Below are 22,927 nucleotides of genomic sequence, written 5' to 3'. Positions count from 1 at the left end.
GCGGAGGAGAACGCATTGATGCTGCTGTCGAGGTGCCGGACATTACAAATTGGTGCACGCCCGGCACCCACCATGATTTTGGCTTCACGACCAATTCTCCCCCCAATCTCCTTTCCCGATTTCCCAGTCGGCCTGGGGAGAATCCCGCCAATGATGAGGATAAAGGGGAGTGAGATTAGCTGAACTGATCTTCCAGAGAGTGTGAAAGAGAAACATGTGCCAAATGGCCAACAGCAGCTGTGTGTTACCCATCGATAATCTGCCTTGGACTCGAAGATTTCTCCAATTGAATTTCAACTGGTGAAAGAGAGCAGCCATATGCGAGAGTGTAAAGGAACTGCCCAAACTGGGCACGCTGACGTTAGCATTACTGAATGGTAAATAAAGACAAAGGCCACGCAACAATCACAGATTTGTCCAGAGCAAGATAGACGGAGGGTTTCAAAGCTGGCATAGGGCAGGCATTAAAAGGATGGGGGACCTGTTCATAGACGGGACCTTTCCCAGCCTGAAAGCGCTGGAGGAGAAATTCAGTTTGCCTCCTGGAAATGCTTTCAGATACCTTCAGGTACGCGCCTTTCTAAAAAAACAGGTGGTGTCATTTCCGCTGCTACCCCCACACAGGATACAGGATAGGGCGGTCTCCGGCACCTGGGTAGGGGAGGGGAAGTTGTCGGACATCAACCAGGAATTTCAGGAGGCGGAGGAAGCCCCAGTGGAGGAACTTAACGGTAAATAGGAGAAGAAGCTAGGTGGGGAGCTAGATGCGGGCCTGTGGACAGATGCCCTAAACAGGGTTAATTCTTCATTATCATGTGCCAGGCTTAGCTTAATCCAGTTTAAGGTGGTCCACCGGGCACACATGACGGCAACCAGGATGAGCAAGCTCTTTGGGGTTGAGGATGTGAGGTGTGCGGGAAGCCCTGCAGATCATGTCCATATCTTCTGGGCATGGCCGGCTCTTGAGGGTTTCTGGCAGGGTTTTGCTCTGGCAATGTCCAAGATCTTAAACACGCGGGTGGTGCCGAGTCCAGAGATAGCGATCTTTGGTGCGTCAGACATTCCGGGAGTTCAGGAAGAGAAACAGGCCGTCGTATTGGCCTTTGCCTCCCTGGTAGCCCAGAGACGGATCCTTTTAATGTGGGAGGACTCGAAGCCCCCGAGTGTAGAGACCTGGGTTAGTGACATGGCTGGCTGTCTCAGTCTCGAGAAAATAAAGTTTGCCTTGAGAGGGTTCTCTCGGAGGAGGCAGCCATTCCTCGACTTTCTAGGAGAGCAGTAATGTTCAGCAGCAGCGGCATCCCGGGGGGGGGGGGGGGGGGGGGGGGGGGAGAATTGTTATGTTGTATTGTTCTTTTCTTTGTATATATGATTAACTTTTACTTCATTTTGTTATGTTAATGGTTGCGCACGGTTATGCAAAAATTATGTATTTGACAAAAATTTTGAATGAAAATAATGTAAAAAATAATAAAGACAAAGGCCATTGGGTGAAATGATATGAAATCTAAATATGGGAATCATGCTGTTTACAGGAACGATTCTAATGCTGGTTAATACAGCTTCCAATTGTTTTTTATTACATGTGATGGGACTTGTACACTCTTGTGGTAAGGAGGTGGATGGAGTACAATTGCATCACAGAGTTTCTACAAGGGAATTCATTCAGCTGTCGAAACTTGTTTGTGGGAAATTACAAAAAAACAACTTGAACCGTTTTCTAACCTCAGCTTCCCTGGAGAGATCCTGGAGAGTATAAAATGAATGCAGTTTAATTGAGAGACATTGGTTGCTTATCAACGGAAGAGATTCACTCCACACAGAAAATGCATCGACCAATTCAGATGGTCAGGAAAATATACTACTTGATACTTGCCATAATTGGTGTTCCAGGTAAGGGTTTATAACAAATGTTCTGAAATTATGCACATGCGCTGGTTTCCGGAATTCACCTTCTCATGGCTGCTTTAGTCACAGAAAATCTTTCATCACGAAGGATTAAGAACATTATTGTTTAATTCAAGGACACTGGTTGTTGCTGTTCCTGGAAATCACGGCATTTTAAAAAGTGCCTGGAAAACGGCTTACAAGCTGTTTTTTGGTTTTGGTCTGCGTGCTGAATGCAGAAATTGTTACATAATAGATTTTATGTTCGTGGCAGTAATGTGGCTAACTAATCTATGTTAAGGTGTCCAGTCTCTGTATCAGCTAAAGCTGTGCTTCTGTGTTGTAAAAGGCGTGGCCATTATTGATGACAACCACTTGATTATTTAAAATTCAAGCAACCAATGGAAATGTGTTTTGATTGCTGGAGATTCACTGGAGTACAGATAATTTTACAAGGAGTGGTGGTCAGTCCTAGCTAAACAGATCATGGAACCTAGTGGGCTACAGATTATATAATCAATGGGAGAAGCCAGATCTGTGTGCAGTTTTTCAGTCTGCCAGAAGGTTTGAGTGGAATAGCAGGCTTGCCAAATGCAGTCTGGCTGGGCACAAGAGTCTGATAAGACAGAAGGATTTTCAGACTTCCTGAAAGGGAACTCTCTCCAATGGTCTGCACAAATAAGCAGGGAAAGCGTTGTGTTAACTTTACTTCTAAGTGGCATTTGAACCATCTTGGGTTGCTTAGTTGGAATATATATGGCGATGGTGTAAGGCATCAGTTTGAGATTTCCCTTATGTTTAAGAGCTCTTTAACTGATAATTGTAAAACTATCTTCTTTGCTCTAAATGTGGGTAATTCTATTCTTAAATTAAAATTTGTTTGAAATAAAGGATACTTATTAATCAGAGTGATCACTCAGTTTAAGGGGGAATTTACTGGTAAGATTACTCTTTCAGTGAGGACGAGTTTCCTGGGTGTGGAAGAGGTTACTCTAGTTGTTTTGCAAAGGGTGGTTAAAACAAAACTTTTGACTTTGGCGGTCAAACTGCAATTGACTTTACCTGAAGGGGTGCAGACGTTGGAGATAATTAAAGCGATAGCTCAGCATTTAAATTCACCAAAGACATCATTCGGAATCACTAGAACAAGCTAAAATTTATTTACGAGTGAAACATTTTGAAATGGAGGAAAAGCTTGAGCTCCTCAAAAGAAAATTGAAATGAGGAAACTTGTTGTGGAAATGGAAAGATGAGCAAGGGATGAAAAGGAAAGAGGCAAACGAAGAAGAAAAGGTAAAGGAAAGAGCAGCAACGGTAGAGGGAAAAGACAAGCAGAGAGATTTTGGACTTCGGAAAATGAATCTGCAAATAGATTACAAACTGAAAAGTTTGCAGTTAAATGCGGACGTTGAGGCTGTTGTATTATATTACTTCTCCTGGTAGCATGTTATATTACTTGAAGTAATGTGTGTTACACATTTGTTTATGCCGAGAAGTTCTTAACTTTGATGATGATGAATACTCCAAGTCATCTCGTGATAGCGAATAATTTATTGAGTAACTAATCAATTAACTTGTGAGTTTGATTCTTCAATACTTTTATCAATACTTTTACTAGCAGTTAAATTAAACAAGATAGGATTGGATTAACTATGAATATTATACTTGTTCTCTGAGCTACCTCTACGCTTCTGTTCTCTAGTCACAACACACCCAAAGAGAACGGGGAAACAGATTGAGCCTGTATTTCTACCCCCTATTAGTGTTGCCCTCTAGTGATCATTTGACTGTACTGACTAACCATTAACCCTTTATGTATATACATATACAGAGATCACTACAGAGGCAAGTTCAGAGGAAGGCAGGACCCCTCTTTGTCAAAAGCCTCGAGTGAAAATGTTTGAATATATTCATGAACTTCCTACGGTTGACGAGAAAGATGTCGAAAAACGTCTTTGTCTCGTTGAGAAATTAGCCAAATACCATGTGGGTATTGTTGGTTCAAACAAAATTGTTAGATGGAGCGAGTGAAGTGTTTGCATTGTTAGCAGAGGAGTTATCTCGGGATTATGATGAGGTGATAAAAGCCAATTAAATGCATATGGACTAGTGCCAGATTCCTATGGATGAAAGTTTAGAAATCTATGGAAGGAATCACGTCAGATGTATATGGAATTTGAAAGAATTAAACAAAATAATTTTGATATGTGGTTAAGAGAATTAAAAATTGACCGAACGCATGAAACCCATGGGGACATAGTTATTTGTTGACCAATGTGAAGATTCACTTCCTATAGTAGTGAGAACTGCTGTGAAAGAGCAAAGGGTTAAAATTACTCGACTGGCAGCAGAGCACTGTCAATTAGTTCATAAATCAAGGTTTGTAGTTCAACATCAATTTTAAACTGTGAAGGATATGAGCTGGGGAAATGAGAAGACTGCAGGTAGTGAAGGCAAAGCAAGTCTCGGAGATATTGATGACTTTTCAGCTCAGGTCAGAAAGGAATCGTCTGGGTGTGGAAGAGATTGAAGAAAAGTTCAATGTTTTCATTGTAATAAGTTTGGATCCACAAAGTCACGGTGTTGATGTCTTAAGATAAAAACTAGGTAGATAAACAGGATAAACTAACAGGGTTTATTAAAATGGGAAAAAAATGTGGTTACCTCTCAAGAGGTGCACAATACTGCACACTGGCTCAGAGGGTGCATGTTAGGAAGGTGTCTGGTTTGTTTAAATATTTTAGATGTGGGGTAGGGTTTACACATGTCGACAAGGCGGGTATGTAAAGAGATTAAGACCTTCAGGCATACAGGAGGAAGTCAATCTTTAATGGGTGAGAGACAGAGGTATGTAGTTCAGATTAAAATTGCCCGATAAAGTGGTAAAATGTGGGATCACAATGAAGTGTGTCGTATTCCATTATGTAAAACTGGTGAAGTGGCTGCAGGGTAATTATCTTTTACAGGCAGGTCCAGTCCTTTGTGGGTAATTATATAGCGAGTGATGCCTACTGTGGTTGAAAGGCAGTGGAAAGTGAAGCGACTGAGGTGTTTCAAGAATCATATCCGAGTGGTGTTACTAGATTGTGTGGGAATAAAATCACAAAATCACAGGTTGAGACATGAGGCGGAGAAAACAAGGAGTACGGATAGCGAGATTGAGGTTCATTTATCAGGTCCAGCCTTTAACCAGATGACTGATAAAGAACAAGAGCAAGTGGAGGGTGGAGTTCAGCTGTGGAATTCTCTGTCAGCGGATCCTCCGGCCCGCCGGTAGCACACCCACACCCGCACGTTTGCTGACGGCGAGGGTCGGCCCACAATCGGGTACTCCATTGGCCAGCTACGGGAATGGGGAATCCTGCTGCCGACGGGGGTGCGACGTGCAGGACTGGTGGACCGGAAAATTCCGCATATCTTTAGTTCCAGAAAATTAGGAGAATTACAACAGAGGAATTCAGAGATAAAGTTGATCAGAAAGCATACACAGAGATAGAATCTGAGTAGCCAGGAGTGTTATTACACAATAAATAATGTATTAATAAGGAAGTGAAGCCCTTTAAATGTTCAGGTTGATGATAAAAGGTCAGAGCTTGATCACATGGTATTAACAGTGCGTTATAGAAATGAAGTTCTGTGGGTAGCACATGAGATTCCTGTAGGGGGTCATTTAGGAGTAAGGACAACTCCAGCAAATATACAAAAACATTTTCATTGGCCTGTCCTGCAGCGGGATGTCGTTGAACTTTGCCATACATGTCATACTTGATTGGTATTGGAAAATCTTAAACAACAATCAAGCCAGCTACCTTAATACCCATTCTTGCATTTGAGGAAACATTTGTTGAGGCCTCAATTGTTAAGACGTTAAAAATAAATCAATGTTTGTTGACAATAATGGGTGTGGTTGCTAGATTTCCGGAAGCAATTCTGTTGCAAAATATTACAGCAAAAAAGATTGTAGAGGACTTAACTTTGTTTTTGCCACAAACGGGCTACCAAAAGATATCTCGTCGGATCAGGGATCCAACTTTATGGCAACATTATTCAGGGAAGTTATTAATAGCTGAGGAATAAAGTGCATCATCCAGCATCAGAAGGAGCTTTAGAAAGGTGGCATTTGAAAAGTGGAATCAGACTTTAAAGACAACATCCATATTGACTGTGTTGACATCTTTATTTCTCTGTGAACCACAAGCTGTTTCCTGTATTGACTGAATGACCGCACAACTGGAGTATTAGTTCAAAGACAGTTTTCTGAATAACACAAGACTTACATCTATATGCAATGATACACGCGACTACGCACTAAATTAGACCTAATCCCAAAGATGACCTTTACTTCACTTCGGGGTGACTGGCTCTGTGCGAGAGATCAGGCCTTTATCTGTGTCCACGTGGGTCGGTTGGAAGTCTTCAGGTTCATCTCGGCTGGACTTGTCCTTCTGGTAGTGATCACGGGTCCTTGAAGTTGGCTAGTTGATATGTTGCAATTGGTCGCACACAGGCTGGTTCAAAAGAGGCCGATCTTTCGGTTTGCAGTTCTTCTTATCCCCCTGGGCTTTTGCCCCCTTTGGGGCGGTCCTAACTGCAGATCCAGTAGATCGATAGGGTTTTGATCACACTCTTTGACCCTAGTCATTTAGGGGCGGATACCTCGGTGGCTGGGCAGGTCCTAGCTACCATTGTCATAGGCACATCGGCCTTTCCAAATAACAGGAAGTGGCGCCGGTTAGTCTGCTACCGTTGTAACACCTTGATTCAAACTTGAGTGTGCTGGGGGACATGGTGATTGACTCTTAGTGGATATAAGTTTCAGTCAGGCCTGGCTTCTTTGCACAATACACAGAGGCTGTGTACCTGTCTGTGTCCAAGCTGACCACAATTCCCATGATCCTTTGCAGGTGGCCATTTTAGATGGCTACCGATACAAAGATTGCTCAGATACAAAAGGAGATTGCAAGCACCCTTAAGAATATCATTGAAGTCAATTACACCGATTGGAGATCAACTATTGTGATGGTACCAAAACCAGATGGAACAAAATGATTGTGTGTTGCACAAGCAAAGAGTAATATCAAAGTTTATTTACTAAACGTATACTGACAAGTACCTTTAACAGACAGGGTGATAGAGATTCTGGCTTTTGTATCACCAAATGGCCTGCATCAGTTTAAAGTGGTGCCATTTGGAATGAATAATGCGTGAGCAACATTGTGAAGACTAACTGGACTACACAATTGTGCAGTGTACACTGCAGGTTTGGTGGTGTTCAGGTCTCTGCGAAAGGAGCTTTTGGAACATCTGAAGGATTTGCTCGATTGTCCACAGTGGAATGATTTGGTGGTAAACCTGCAAATTACTGCAGATGTGAAATCTGAAAAAAACAGGAAATGATGCAAAATCTCAGTGGGTCTGGCAGCATCTGTGAAGAGAGAACCGAGCGAACGTTTCGAGTTTGGGTCACTCTTCATCAGAGTAAATCATTTAATCATTCAATCTTTGCTCACAGACATCGCTGACAAACATTCAAAATGTTCCTACTGGATTTCCTGAGGTCAATCCTGTCGTGCATTCAAAGGAAAATACTGCACATGTAGTGAATCTGCATGAGAAACTAATAATGATTGGATTAAAGCTCAGAAAATTAGAGGATGTCAGTGGAGCCAGACACAGAGTTAATGTTTCAAATCCGTGTGATCCTTATTCAGAGCTGAAGCGAGGAGTACATACAATGGAGTAAATGAGGACTGATGTGACCATCAATTCACACGAGACGATTAGTAGAAGTGAACAGCGGTTTTAATAAGCTAGATCGGTGCCTGCCTGCGACTGCTCTGTACTGAGGGCCGCCACAGGCTGCAGATTTATATACCACCCCCGAGGGGGCAGAACCACAGGCGGAGCCCACAAGGCCATCAACATAATACAATACAGAACAGTGGTGAATTGGAGTAGCAATACGTTCACCACATTCACCCGCTGTTTGAAGTCCAACGGGGGTGAAGTGGGCTCACAATCGAGTCTGTCCGGCGCCTTGATTGTTCTCTGTGATCGGCTCAGCTCCGGCTTTGCTGCGGGTGTTGAACTCGTCGCTGCAGACACGGGTGTTGGGCTCATTGACTCAGGGAGTGTGTCGCCTGGAGCTTCATCACGGTGGGTCGGCGATGGGGGTAGGGGGTGTGTAGGCCGTGTAGGGGCGGGGGCGGTGTTCGGCGTAGGGGGAGCGTAGGTGATGGTCGCTGGGGAACCGGCGGGTGCCAGATCCCGGAGGGAGACTGTATCTTGTCGGCCGTTGCGGTGCGCCATGTAGGCGTACTGAGGGTTGGCATGTAGATGGTGGACCTTCTCGACCAGTGAGTCGGACTTATGGCTCCTCACGTGCTTCCGGAGGAGGACAGGCCCCGGTGTTGTCAGCCAGGACGGAAGCGAGACCCCGGAGGTGGATTTCCTGGGGAAGACAAACAGACGGTCGTGAGGGGTCTCGTTCGTGGCTGGGCAGAGGAGCGACTGAATGGAGCGGAGCGTGTCGGGGTGGATCTCCTGCCAGCGGGAAACTTGGAGACTCCTAGACCGTAGGGCCAGAAGGACAGCCTTCCATACCGTCACGTTCTCCCTCTCCACCTGTCCGTTTCCCCGGGGGTTGTAGCTGGTAGTCCTGCTCGAGGCAATGCCCTTACCGAGCAGGTACTGACGCAGCTCATCGCTCATAAACGAGGAGCACCGGTCTCTGTGGACGTAAGTGGGGAAACCGAACAGGGTGAAGATGCTGTGCCTTAATGACAGTGGCCGAGGTCATGTCGGGACATGCGATGGCAAAGGGGAAACAGGAGGACTCGTCAACGACGTTGAGAAAATAAACGTTGCGGTCAGTGGAGGGGAGGGGCCCTTTGAAATCGACGCTGAGGCGCTCAAAGGGGCGGGATGCCTTCACCAGGTGGACCTTGTCTGGCCGACAGAAGTGCGGCTTGCACTCAGCGCAGACTTGGCAGTCCCTGGTCATGGCCCTGACCTCCTCGGTGGAGTAGGGCAGGTTGCGGGCCTTGATGAAGTGGAGAAGCCGGGTGACAGAGGTCATTGTGGATGGCCCGAAGTCGGTCATCTTGTGCACTGTGCATGTGCTGTGGGACAGGGCATCTGGGGGCTCGTTGAGCTTCCCCGGACGATACACAATATCGTAATTCGAGGTGGAGAATACGATTCCCCACCACAAGATTTTATCATTCTTGATCTTGCCCCGCTGTGTGTTGTTGAACATAAAGGCTACCGACCGTTGGTCGGTGACGAGGGTGAACCTCCAATGCCGCACAGCTTCCACAATGGCTTGAGCTTCCTTTTCGACAGAGGAGTGTCGAATCTCGGAGGCATTGAGGGTACGGGAAAAGAAGGCCACGGGCCTGCCTGCCTGGTTAAGGTTAGCGGCCAGGACAACATCTGACGCATCGCTCTCCACCTGCAAGGGGATGGACTCGTCCACTGCATGCATCGCGGCCTTGAAGCGGCTGAAGGCCAGGCGGGCCTCAGTCGTCAGGGGAAAGATGGTGGCTTTGATAAGTGGAAGGGCTTTGTCCGCATAGTTGGGGACCCACGTGGCATAATATGAAAAGAACCCCAGGCATCTTTTCAGGGCCTTGGGGCAGTGGGGAAGGGGGAGTTGCAGGAGGGGGCGCATGCGGTCGGGGTCGGGCCCTCGGACTCCGTTTTCCATGACATAGCCGAGGATGGCTGGAGGATGGGTGTGGAAAACGCATTTCTCCTTGTTGTAGGTGAGAGTGAGGGCTTGGGCAGTTTGAAGGAACTTCTGAAGGTTAGCGTCGTGGTCCTGCTGATCATGGCTGCAGATGGTGATGTTATCCAAGTACGGGAACGTGGCCCGCAGCCAGTACTGGTCAACCATTTGGTCCAACATTCTTTGGAAGACCGAGACCCCATTAGGTGATGCCGAAGGGGACCCTGAGGAAGTGGAAGAAGCGGCCGTCTACCTCAAAGGCAGTGTAGTGGGGGTCTTCCGGGCGGATCGGAAGCTGGTGGTATGCGGACTTCAGATCTACCGTGGAGAAAACCCAATAGTGTGCAATCTGATTAACCATGACCGCTATGCGGGGAAGGCGATACGCATCGAGTTGCGTGTACCGATTTATGGTCTGGCTGTAGTCTACAACCATCCGGTTCTTTTCCCCGGTCCTGACGACCACCAGGGGACTATAACTGGCCTCGATGATATCCTCCCTCAAGAGCCGCTGGATCTCTGACTTGATAAAAGTCCTGTCCTGGGCACTGTACACTGTCCTGGTGGCGACGGGTTTACAGTCGGGTCGCAAAGAGCGAGGGAGGGGCGAGCTTAAGGGTCGCGAGGCTACATACGGTGGGAGGGGGTAGGGGTCCGCCAAACTTCAGGGTCAGGCTTCTGAGGTAGCACTGGAAATCCAGTCCTAACAGGAGAGGAGCGTAGAGATGGGGGAGGACATATAGTTTAAAATTAGCGTACTCGCCGCCCTGTATCGTGAGGTTCGCGACACAGTACCCCTGGATCTGCACTGAATGTGATCCGGAAGCAAGGGAGATTGTTTGGGATGCGGGGGAAATCTGGAGGGAACAGCGCCTTACCGTGTCCGGATGGATGAAGCTCTCCACGCTCCCAGAGTCAAACAGAAAGGGCGTTTCGTGCCCATTGACCCAAACGGTCATCATGGAGTTCTTGAGGTGCTTGGGCCGTGACTGGTCGAGAGTGACAGCGCCAAGCTGCGGGTAGCTGGCGTGGTCGGTGGTAGCGGGGTGGTCCCAAGATGGCAGCTAAGATGGCGGCCCCCGTCGGTCGCACGTGTCGGGCGGCGTTGAAGATGGCGGTCAAACGGCGGCCCCCGTCGGTCGTACGTGTCGGGTGGCGTTGAAGATATCGGCCAAGATGGCGGCCCCATGAGTCGGACGTGTCGGGTAGTGTTAAAAATGGCGGCCCCCACGGATAGCACGAGGCGGATGACACATCAGAAGGGGGCGGTACCGGCAGGAACACAGCCACGCTGCGGGGTCTGCGGACCTGTGAGTCGGGCCTGCGATTTTGAAACTTTGGGTCGGGCCAAACAGACTTTGGCAAAATGTCCTTTCTTGCCGCAGTCGCTGCAGGTCGTGTTCCGAGCTGGGCAACGCTGCCTGGGATGCTGGTTCTGGCCGCAGAAATAGGAAGGCGCCACCCCCCAGGTTGGGCGGGCAGCCGCGCGGCACAGGCCTGGGCCACCCTCGGGACTAATCGAAGACGCAACCAAGGAACCTGGGACACCCTCGGGCCGGGTGATGGCCACGCCTCCGCTGCCCATGAGGAAATCGCGTTGTCGGAGGGGAAAGCATTTAGGCTATGGAAGGCTTCCTCTAATTAGGTGGATAGTTTTACCGTCTCGTCTAGGCCGAGGGCGCCCTTTTCGAGCAGGCGCTGTCTGACATAGTTGGAGCAGACTCCAGCCACATAGGTGTCCCGGATGGCGAGTTCCATGTGCTGCGAGGCCGTGACGTCCTTGCAGTTAAAATTTCGAGTGAGTACCCTCAGGTCGCGTAGATATTCCTCCAGCGTTTCCCCGGGGCGTTGACAACGTACGGTGAGGAGATGCCGCGCGAACACTTCATTCACCGGCCTCACGTAATGTCTTTTCAGGATCGCGACCGTGTCTGCGTATGTGGTCGCGTCTTCGATTTGTACCGAGATTCTGTGGCTCACCCGGGCGTGGAGGAGACTCAGCTAATGTGCCTCAGTGACGGCGGGCGAGGAGGAGGCGGCGAGGTAGGCCTCAAAGCAGCGGAGACAGTGTGAAAAGATTCCTTTGGCTTCAGTTGCCTGTGGGTCGAGTTCCAGTCGATCAGGTGTGAGGGTGGCTTCCATTGCGATATCTTAGCTTATTAAATTGATGCGACCATCAATTCACACGAGACGATTAGTAGTGCCTGCCTGCGACTGCTCTGTACTGAGTGCCGCCTACAAGCTGCAGATTTATATACCACCCCTGAGGGGGCGGAGCCCACAAGGGCATCAACATAATACAATACAATGCAGTGGTGAATTGTAGTAGCAATACGTTCACCACAAGGACAAAGTAAGTTGCGTGAAAAATGGGAGCTGAGGAAGGTTTGAATAAAGTTTGACATAAAGCAAACTTCAAGGTCGGTGCCACAGAGATTTTGCCAACAATTTCTGCATTCATCATTAAATTGGGAGCATTGCTTCACAGGCTACTTGCTTGGACCTAAAGGCATGAAAGCACAGCTTAAATTTGAAGTCAGGATCTCCTGTTTACAAAACAGGCGCTTTAACCATCTAAGCCACAGCACCAATCTGCAAGCCAGCTTTGCAAGTGTAGAACAGATTTCAATTGTTTTGATTAAACATCGGTATTGTTGATTTCTCCTGCTGACTTTGAGAGTGCAAACTAAAATATTCATCGTCACTGGGCTTTTGAAACTGTAAAGATTGCAGTTATTTCTGAAAGTTATTAATTTAAAAGCAGTTCTGCAGGAAAGGAGTATACAAACAGGAAACATTTTGCGAATTGGGAAGTGATTAAACATGGCCAGAAAACTACAGTGGTATAATGCAGGACAAGACAAGGAGAGAGTTTTACATTCACTGAAAATCTAGCAAAAATTCTTGAAAATTCTGGACGGCTGTTGCAATTTGGCAAACACGACGTTGTCACGGTTCTTCCATTTTCCATAAAGCATCCTGCATTCTTTATTTTTATTTCCTACCATTCACTGGGAAGCAAACGCCTTGAGCCAAAATCAAAGCCCTGACAGGGACTTGAACCCTGAACCCTCAGATTAAAAGTCTGATGCTCTAGCGACTGAGCAACCAGGGCCCATTATAAAAGTGTTCTCATAGCTCACTTCAAAGTCTCATATTGTATCTTTTGAATTTCCTTCACTGGTCATTCAGCCTCTCCAGCTCATTTCCCTCGCAAGCAGACCGGCAGCCTCCCTTCGGCTTCCTTTCTCAAATTCTTCAACTTGGACTCGCATTTTACCAATGACCTGTGATGTGACAACTGTTGTTACCCAGGGACATGCACTGGGACTTCAAGACATTGAAGATTATGTTTAGTTCGCTGAGATATCAGTGGGAAGCTGCAGAGATACAGATTGTATTTTGAGAGAGGGAATAAAGGGTGTTCTCTGTTGTTTGTTGTGGCAGAGTGTGAACGCAAGTAAGCTCATCGAGTAAAGTAACAAATTATGCAAATCGCAAAGTTTCAGGGGGTAAATAGATCTGTCAACGCCACATCTTCATGGAAAACGCCCCATCCTTTATCCCGCCCAAATCGTTCTTGCTGACATGCAGCAACATATATCGTCCAATAAAAAGGCAAATTACTGCGGATGTGAAATCTGAATTAAAACAGGAAATGATGGAAAATCTCAGTGGGTCTGGCAGCATCTGTGAAGAGAGAACCGAGCTAACGCTTCGAGGCTGGGTCACTCTTCATCAGAGTAAATCATTTAATCATTCAATCTTTGCTCACAGACATCGCTGACAGACATTCAAAATTTCCTGAGGTCAATCCTGTCATGCATTCAAAGGAAAATACTGCACATGTTGTGAATGTGCATGAGAAACTAAAAATGATTGGATTAAAGCTCAGAAAATTAGAGGATGTCTGTGGAGCCAGACACAAAGTTAATGTTTCAAATCCGTGTGATCCTTATTCAGAGCTGAAGCGAGGTTACATGCAATGGAGTCGATGAGGAAAATGGAAGTTGCGTGAAAAATGGGAGATATGGAAGGTTGAATAAAGTTTGACATTAAAACAGGGGAAAGCAAACTTGAAAGTCGGCACGACAGACATTTTGCCGACATTTTCTGTGTTCACCATTAAATGAGGAGCATTCTTCACAGGCTACATGCTTTGACCTAAAGGTACAAAGGCACTGCTGAGATGTGAATTCAAGATCTCCTGTTACAAGACAGGCGCTTTAACCATCTAAGCCACAGCGCCAATCTGCCAGACAGTGTTGCAAGTGTAGAACAGATTTCAATTGTTTTGATTAAACATCAGTATTGTTTGTGGTATTATCAGGTATTGCTGTACCTAAGAGGCTGATGACCATTGGTTAAACCTAGAAGTTTACCATTGGCTGTTGATACGTAGCTCCGCCCTGACAGATGGTGTATAAGAACTGGTGCCATCCCAGCAGCCTTCACTTTCTGTACCGAAGCTGCTGGGGAACAAGTTCTAGTCGATTAAAGCCTTCAGTTAGGAAATGACTTTGTCTTGAGTGTAATTGATCGTGCATCAATTTAATCGACTACACTTCAGCTGGAAGGATGGATCTCCGAATCAAACCGGAGTACCTACAACTCAGCCCCCACGCGGAGTACTCGGCTGCAATATTTAAACACTGGCTGGCGTGCTTTAAAGGCTACCTCGAGACGGCCGGAGGTACCCCCTCCGAAGGACAGAAAATGCATCTCCTGCACTCAAGGGTCAGCCCTGGGATCTACACCCTTATCGAGGAGGCGGAGGACTATGATCCCGCGATCGAACTGTTAAAAGGACATTATATCCGCCCTGTAAATCAGGTCTACGCACGTCACCTGCTTGCAACGAGACGGCAAAGACCCGGGGAATCGTTGGAGGCTTTCTACCGGGCGCTACTGGTGCTGGGCCGAAACTGTGGCTGCCCGCAATTTTCAGGGAGCGAGCACACGGAACTTTTAATCAGGGCTGCCTTCGTAGCAGGTATGAGCTCTTCTGAGATCCGCCAAAGACTATTAGAAAAGGACACCCTGGGACTTGGAGAGGCATGGGCCCTGGCAGGGTCCATGGACGTAGCCTCCCAAAACACGCAATCCTATGCGCCCGACCGCGCAGCAGCCCCCTGGGCTGCGTGGCACCCCACAGCGGCAGCCCCACAGACCTTCCCCTGACAGCGCAGGCCTGCGCTGCGAGACGGCCCGCTAACGCCGCCGGGCACCGCTGTTTCTTCTGTGGGCATGTGAATCATCCCCGCCAGCGCTGCCCGGCCCGCACCGCCGCCTGCAAAGGGTGCAGCAAGAAGGGCCACTTTGTGGGGGTCTGCCAGGCCCACGCTGTGGCCGCGGTCTCCAGCGACTCCGGACCGCCGCGCCAACCCCCCCTTCAGGCCCCGACCGGCCAGCGCTCACCGCCACCCCACTATCCTCGGGCCACACTTGACCCATGGGCACGGCCATCTTGCCCCCCGGACTCCACGCTGGACGGGTGGGTGCCGCCATTTTGTCCATCCCCGCCGCCATCTTGTCCATCACCGATCACCATGTGCGACCCATGGGAGACGCCAACTTGGATGGGGCCCCAGGCCCCCAGCACAACCGACGAAACGCTGCCCAATCAGAAATCGCAACTGCTTCATCTGGCCTCGGTGACACTGGACCAAAGTCGACCTCGGACACTCGCAACAGCAACAATGACGGTCTTCATCAACGGCCACGAGACATCTTGCCTGATTGACTCTGGGAGCACGGAAAGCTTTGTTCACCCCGACATGGTAAGGCGCTATTCACTTGTTACCCACCCTGTAAACCAAAGGATCTCCCTGGCCTCCGGGTCACACTCGGTGGAGATAAAGGGGTTCTGCCTAGCGAATCTCACTGTCCAAGGCAGGAGATTCAACAATTTCCGCCTTTTTGTCCTGCCGCACCTCTGCGCGGCTGCACTCATGGGGTTGGACTTCCAATGTAACTTGCAAAGCCTGACCTTTAAATCGGCGGCCCTATACCCCCCCTTAATGTCTGCGGCCTTGCGACCTTTAAGGTCGACCCGCCTTCCCTGTTTGCGAACCTCACCCTGGATTGCAAACCCGTCGCCACCAGGAGCAGACGGTACAGTGCCCAGGACCGGACCTTCATCAGGTCAGAGGTCCAAAGGCTGCTGAGGGAAGGGGTCATCGAAGCGAGCAACAGTCTCTGGAGAGCTCAAGTAGTGGCGGTAAAGACCGGGGAGAAACATAGGATGGTCATCGACTACAGTCAGACCATCAACAGGTTTACGCAGCTGGACGCGTACCCTCTCCCCCGTATAGCCGACCTGGTAAACAGGATTGCGCAATACAAGGTCTTCTCCACGGTGGATCTCAAGTCCGCCTACCATCAGCTACCCCTCCTTAATAGTGACCGCAAGTACACTGCCTTCGAAGCAGATGGGCGGCTCTATCAATTTTTAAGAGTTCCCTTTGGTGTCGGTCTTCCAGCGAGAGATGGACCGAATGGTTGACCAGTACGGCTTCCGCGCAACGTTCCCGTATCTGGATAACGTCACCATCTGCGGCCATGACCAGCAGGACCACAACACCAACCTCCGTAAATTTCTCCAGACCGCGAAAATCCTTAACTTTTTTTAAAAAATATATTTTATTGAAAATTTTTTCCCCAAACAACAATTTTTCCCCTCTTACAAAGCAAACGTAACAATACAGAAATGTTTAACAATACACAAATAACAAAACCCCATTATCTTTTGACATAAACTAAACTAAAACCCCCCCCGCCCCCTCCCCCCCCCCTCCCCCCTGGGTTGCTGCTGCTGGTCATCTGTCTCCCCTCTAACGTTCCCCTAGGTAGTCGAGAAATGGCTGCCACCGCTTGGTGAACCCTTGAGCCGATCCTCTCAGGGCAAACTTTATCTGCTCCAGTTTAATGAACCCCGCCATATCGTTTACCCAGGCCTCCAGTCCGGGGGGTTTCGCCTCCTTCCACATGAGTAGGATCCTGCGCCGGGCTACTAGGGACGCAAAGGGCACAACGTCGGCCTCTTTCGCCTCCTGCACTCCCGGCTCTTCCGCAACTCCAAATAGAGCTAACCTGAAAATCCTTAACTTAACGTACAATAAGGATAAATGCGTATTCAACACCGACTGTCTAGCCATTCTAGGCTACGTAGTGCGAAATTGAGTTTTAGGCCCCGACCCTGAGCGCATGCGCCCCCTTATGGAGTTCCCCCTCCCTCACTGCCCCAAGGCCCTGAAGCGCTGTCGAGGGTTTTTCGGTTACTACGCCCAGTGGGTCCCGAACTACGCAGCCAAAGCCCGACCCCTAATCCAGTCCACAACCTTCCCCCTGTCGACCGAGGCCCGCCAGGCCTTCAGCCGTATCAAAGCAGACATTGCAAAGGCCACGATGTGTGCCATCGACGAGTCCTTCCCCTTCCAGGTCGAGAGCGATGCGTCCGACATAGCTCTGGCGGCCACCCTCAACCAAGCGGGCAGGCCCGTGGCCTTCTTCTCCTGTACCCTCCACGCTTCCGAAATGCGCCATTCCTTGGTCGAAAAAGAGGCACAAGCCATAGTTGAAGCTGTGAGGCATTGGAGGCATTACCTGGCCGGCAGGAGATTCACTTTCCTCACGGACCAACGGTCGGTTGCTTTCATGTTCGATAATGCACAGCGGGGCAAGATTAAAAATGACAAGATCTTGCGGTGGAGGATAGAACTCTCCACCTTCAACTACGAGATCTTGTACCGTCTGGGGAAGCTAAACGAGCCTCCTGATGCCCTGTCCCACGGCACTTGTGCCACTGCACAAGTGGACCCCCTCCGAGCCCTCCACGAGGACCTCTGCCACCCGGGGGTCACTCGTGTCTTCCACTTCATCAAGACCCGCAACCTGCCCGACTCCATCGAGGAGGTCAGGACAGTCACCAAGGACTGACAAATCTGCGCGGAGTGCAAACCACACTTCTACCGGCCAGAGAGGGTGCACCTGATAAAGGCTTCCCATCTCTTTGAACTCCTCAGCATGGATTTCAAAGGCCCCCTCCCCTCCACCGACCGCAACACGTATTTCCTGAACGTGATTGACGAGTACTCCCGGTTCCCATTCGCCATCCCCTGCCCCGACATGACCGCAACCACCATCATCAAGGCCCTCCAGGGTATCTTTACACTGTTCGGTTTCCCTGCGTACATACGCAGTGATAGGGGGTCCTCCTTTATGAGCGACGAACTGCGTCAATTCCTGCTCAGCAGGGTCATTGCCACAAGCAGGATGACCAGTTACAACCCCCGGGGAAACGGACAGGTGGAGAGGGAGAACGGAACGGTCTGGAAGACTGTTCTACTGGCCCTATGGTCCAGGAATCTCCCAGTCTCCCGCTGGCAAGAGGTCCTCCCGGTGGCCCTCCACGCCATCCGGTCGCTGCTCTGTACAACTACCAATCAGACACCTCATGAACGTCTCCTTGTTTTCCCCAGGAAGTCCTCCTCCGGGACCTCGCTCCCAACCTGGCTAGCGACACCCGGACCCATCCTGCTTCGGAAGCATGTGCGGGCGCACAAGTTGGACCCATTGGTCGAGAGGGTCCACCTGCTGCACGCTAACCCCCAGTACGTCTTTGTGGCGTTCCCTGACGCCAGGCAAGATACAGTCTCCCTCCGGGACCTGGCGCCCGCCGGAACCCCACACGCACCCGGACCATTACCCCCACCCCCCTGACAGCACCTCACTGGAGGGTCAGTACTCCCGCCGCTCCTGCCTAGGCCCGCCCACCCACCGATGCCCCCTACAGGCGACCCCCCCGTGTCAACCGTTTGCCCCAACAGCGCCGCCTAGGGGTGACGAAGCTGCCAGGGAGGCCAAAACTACACTCCCGGAGTCGCAACCACCTGGACCCCCACCAGAATCACCACCGAAGCCCAGACGGTCCAGAAGGACGACCAGGTCACCCGATCGACTGATTGCTTCGCTGTGACTTTAACCGTGAACAAACAATTTGTAAATATTCTCGACAGCTCTGTAAGGACGTATCACAGTACCTCCATATCTGATCATACCATGTTAAAGGCGACTGTTACCACTGGCCACCACCCCCGCCGGACTCTTTTTTAACAGGGGGTGAATGTGGTATTATCAGGTATTGCTGTACCTAAGAGGCTGATGACCATTGGTTAAACCTAGGAGTTTACCATTGGCTGTTGATACGTAGCTCCGCCCTGACAGGTGGAGTATAAGAACTGGTGCCTTCACTTTCTATACCGAAGCTGCTGGGAAACAGTTCTAGTCGATTAAAGCCTTCAGTTATGAAATCACTTCGTCTTGAGTGTAATTGATCGTGCATCATTGTTGATTTCTCATACTGACTTTGTGAGTGCACTGGGGTTTTGAAACTGTCAAAATTGCAGTTATTTGCTGAAAGTTATTAGTTTATAGCAGTTCTGCAGGAAAGAAGTAAACAAACAGGAAATGTTTTGCGAATTGGGAAGTGATTAAACATGGCCAGAAAACTATAGTGGTATAATGCAGGACCAGACCAGGAGAGAGTTTTTACATTAACTGAAAATCTAGCAAGAATTCTTGAAAATTCGCGACGGCTGTTGCAATTTGGCAAACACGACGTTATTCACGGTCCTTCCACTTTCCATAAAGCATCCTGCATTCTTTATTCTTTTTTCCTACCGTTCATTGGGAAGCAAATGCCTTGAGCCAAAATCAAAGCCCTGACAGGGACTTGAACCCTGGACTCTCAGATTAAAAGTCTAATGCTCTACCAACTGAGCTCCCAGGACCCATTTCAAAAATGCTCTCATATCTTACGTCAAAGTCTCATATTGTATCTTTTGATTTTCCTTCACTGGTCATTCAGCCTCTCCAGCTCATTTCCCTCGCAAGCAGACCGGCAGCCTCCCTTCGGCTTCCTTTCTCAAATTCTTCAACTTGGACTCGTATTTTACCAATGACCTGTGATGTGACAACTGTTGTTACCCAGGGACATGCACTGGGACTTCAAGACATTGAAGATTACGGTTAGGTCGCTGAGATATGAGTGGGAAGCTACAGAGATACAAATTGTATTTTAAGAGAGGGAATAAAGGGTGTCATCTGTTGTTTGTTGTGGCAGAGTGTGAACGCAAGTAAGCTCATTTTGTAAACCGCAAATTATGCAAATCGCAAAGTTTCAGGGCGTAAATAGATCTGTCAACTCCACATCTTAATGGAAAACGCCCCATCCTTTATCCCGCCCAAATCGTTCTTGCTGACATGCAGCAACATATATCGTCCAATAAAAAGGCAAATTACTGCAGATGTGAAATCTGGAAACAAACAGGAAATGATGGAAAATCTCAGTGGGTCTGGCAGCATCTGTGAAGAGAGAACCGAGCTAACGCTTCGAGGCTGGGTCACTCTTCATCAGAGTAAATCATTTAATCATTCAATCTTTGCTTACAGATATCGCTGATAAATTTTCAAAACGTTCCTTCTGGAATACCGGAGGTAAATCCTGTCATGCATTCAAAGAAAATACTGCGGATGTTGCGAATCTGCATGAGAAGCTAAACATGATAGGATTGAAGCTCAGAAAATCAGAGGATATATGTGGAGCCAGACACAGAGTTAACATTTCAAATCCGTGAGATCCTTAATCAGAGCTGAAGTGAGGAGTAAATGCAATGGAGTAGATGAGAAAATGGAAGTTGCGTGAAAAATGGAGCTATGAAAAGTTTGACATAAGAGTAGGGAAAGCACCTTCAAGGTTAGTGCCATGGAGGTTTTGCCAATATATTCTGCATACACCATTAAATTGGGAGCTTTTCATAAGAGGTTACTTGTTTTGACATAAAGGTATAAAGGCACTGCTGAGATTTGAACTCAGGATCGCCTGTTTACTAGATAGGCACTTTTACCATCTAAGCCACAGCACCAACTTGCAAACCAACTCTGCAAGTTTGGAACAGATTTCCATTATTTTGATTACCGCTCAGTATTGTTGATTTCTCATGCTGACTTTGAGAGTGCAAATTAAAATATTCATCGGCACTGGGCTTTTGAAACTGTAAAAATTGCAGTTATTTCTGAAAGTTATTAGATTATAGCATTCTGCAGGGAAGAAGTAATCAAACAGGAAATATTTTGTGAAGTGAAAGTAAATAAACATGACCACAAAACTAAAGTGGAATAATGCAGGACAAGACCAATAGAGTTGTTACATGAACTAAAAATCTAGCAAAAATTCTTGAAAGTTGTCGACGGCAATTGCAATTTGGCAAACACGACGTTGTCACGGTTCATCCACTTTCCCAAAAGCACCCTGCATTCTTTATTCTTTTTTCCTGTCGTTCATTGGGAACAAAAACGCCTTGAGACAAAGTTGAAGCCCAGGCAGGGACTTAAACCCATCGATCTTCAGATTAAAAGTCAGATGCTCTACCGACTGCGCTTCCAGGGCCCATTCCAAACGCAGTCTTATAGCTCACTTCAAAGTCTCATATTGTATCTTTTGAATTTCCTTCAATGGTCATTCAGCCTCACCAGCACATTTCCCTCGCAAGCAGACCGGCAGCCTCCCTTTGGCTTCCTTTCTCAAATTCTACAGCTTATACTCGCTTTTTACCAGTGACTTGTGATGTGACAACTGTTTACTCAGGGACCTGCACTGAGACTTCAAAACTTTGAAGATTACATTTAGTTCGGTGAGATCTGAGTGGAAAGCTACAGAGACAAAGGTTGTATTTTCAGAGAGGGAATAAAAGGTATCATCTGGTGTTTGTTGTGGCAGTGTGTGAACGTAAATAAATTCATCTTGTAAACTAGCAAATTATGCAAATCGCAAAGTTTCAGGATATAAATAGATCTGTCAGCACCACATCATCATGGAAAATAACCCCATCCTTTATACCGCCCGAGTCGTTCTTGCAAACGTGCAGCAACATAAATCGTTCAATATAAAAGCAAATTACTGCGGATGTAAAATCTGAAAGAAAAACAGGAAATGACGGAAAATCTCAGCGGGTCTGGCACCACCTGTGAAGAGAGAACCGAGTTAACATTTCGAGTCCGGGTCACTCTTCGTCCCAGTAAATCAATTAATCATTCAATCGTTGCTCACAGATGTCGCTAAAAAACATTCAAAATGTTCATTAACAGAGGGATTGAATTTAAGAGCCGTGAGGTGATGATGCAGCTGTACAAAACTTTGGTAAGGCCACATTTGGAGTACTGTGTACAGTTCTGGTCGCCTCATTTTAGGAAGGATGTGGAAGCTCTGGAAAAGGTGCAAAGAAGATTTACCAGGATGTTGCCTGGAATGGAGAGTAGGTCTTACGAGGAAAGGTTGAGGGTGCTAGGCCTTTTCTCATTAGAGCGGAGAAGGATGAGGGGCGACTTGATAGAGGTTTATAAGATGATCAGGGGAATAGATAGAGTAGACAGTCAGAGACTTTTTCCCCGGGTGGAACACACCATTACAAGGGGACATAAATTTAAGGTGAAAGGTGGAAGATATAGGAGGGATATCAGAGGTAGGTTCTTTACCCAGAGAGTAGTGGGGGCATGGAATGCACTGCCTGTGGAAGTAGTTGAGTCGGAAACATTAGGGACCTTCAAGCAGCTATTGGATAGGTACATGGATTACGGTAAAATGATATAGTGTAGATTTATTTGTTCTTAAGGGCAGCACGGTAGCATTGTGCATAGCACAATTGCTTCACAGCTCCATGGTCCCAGGTTCGATTCCGGATTGGGTCATTGTCTGTGCGGAGTCTGCACGTCCTCCCCGTGTCTGCGTGGGTTTCCTCCGGGTGCTCCGGTTTCCTCCCACAGTCCAAAGATGTGCGGGTTAGGTGAATTGGCCAATGATAAATTGCCCTTAATGTCCAAATTGCCCTTGGTGTTGGGTGGAGGTGTTGAGTTTGGGTAGGGTGCTCTTTCCAAGACCCGGTGCAGACTCAAGGGGCCGAATGGCCTCCTTCTGCCCTGTAAATTCAATGATAATCTATGATTAATCTAGGACAAAGGTTCGGCACAACATCGTGGGCCGAAGGGCCTGTTCTGTGCTGTATTTTCTATGTTCTATGTTCTATGTTCCTTCAGGATTACCGGAGGTAAATCCTGTCATGCATTCAAATAAAATACTGCGGATGTTGCGAATCTGCATGAGAAGCGAAACAGGATAGGATTGAAGCTCAAAAATTCAGAGGATATATGTGGAGCCAGACACAGAGTTAACATTTCAAATCCGTGTGATCCTTAATCAGAGCTGAAGTGAGGAGTAAATGCAATGGAGTAGATGAGAAAATGGAAGTTGCGTGA

General features: G+C 48.0%; 2 non-coding genes across 2 annotated transcripts; both read right to left on the bottom strand.

Moving 5' to 3' along the window:
• Nucleotides 1-12,658: 12,658 nt before the first annotated feature.
• On the bottom strand, nucleotides 12,659-12,731 carry trnak-uuu (transfer RNA lysine (anticodon UUU)). The gene has a single exon. It is a non-coding gene; the product is annotated as a tRNA-Lys (tRNA).
• Nucleotides 12,732-20,467: 7,736 nt separating this feature from the next.
• trnat-agu (transfer RNA threonine (anticodon AGU)) lies at nucleotides 20,468-20,541 on the bottom strand. Its single transcript has one exon. It is a non-coding gene; the product is annotated as a tRNA-Thr (tRNA).
• Nucleotides 20,542-22,927: the final 2,386 nt, after the last annotated feature.

The sequence above is a fragment of the Scyliorhinus torazame genome, chromosome 4 (assembly GCF_047496885.1).
Source record: "Scyliorhinus torazame isolate Kashiwa2021f chromosome 4, sScyTor2.1, whole genome shotgun sequence".
Lineage (NCBI taxonomy): Eukaryota > Metazoa > Chordata > Chondrichthyes > Carcharhiniformes > Scyliorhinidae > Scyliorhinus > Scyliorhinus torazame.
Note: the sequence above shows the minus strand (reverse complement) of the source record. Positions and strands in the feature narration are given on the sequence as shown.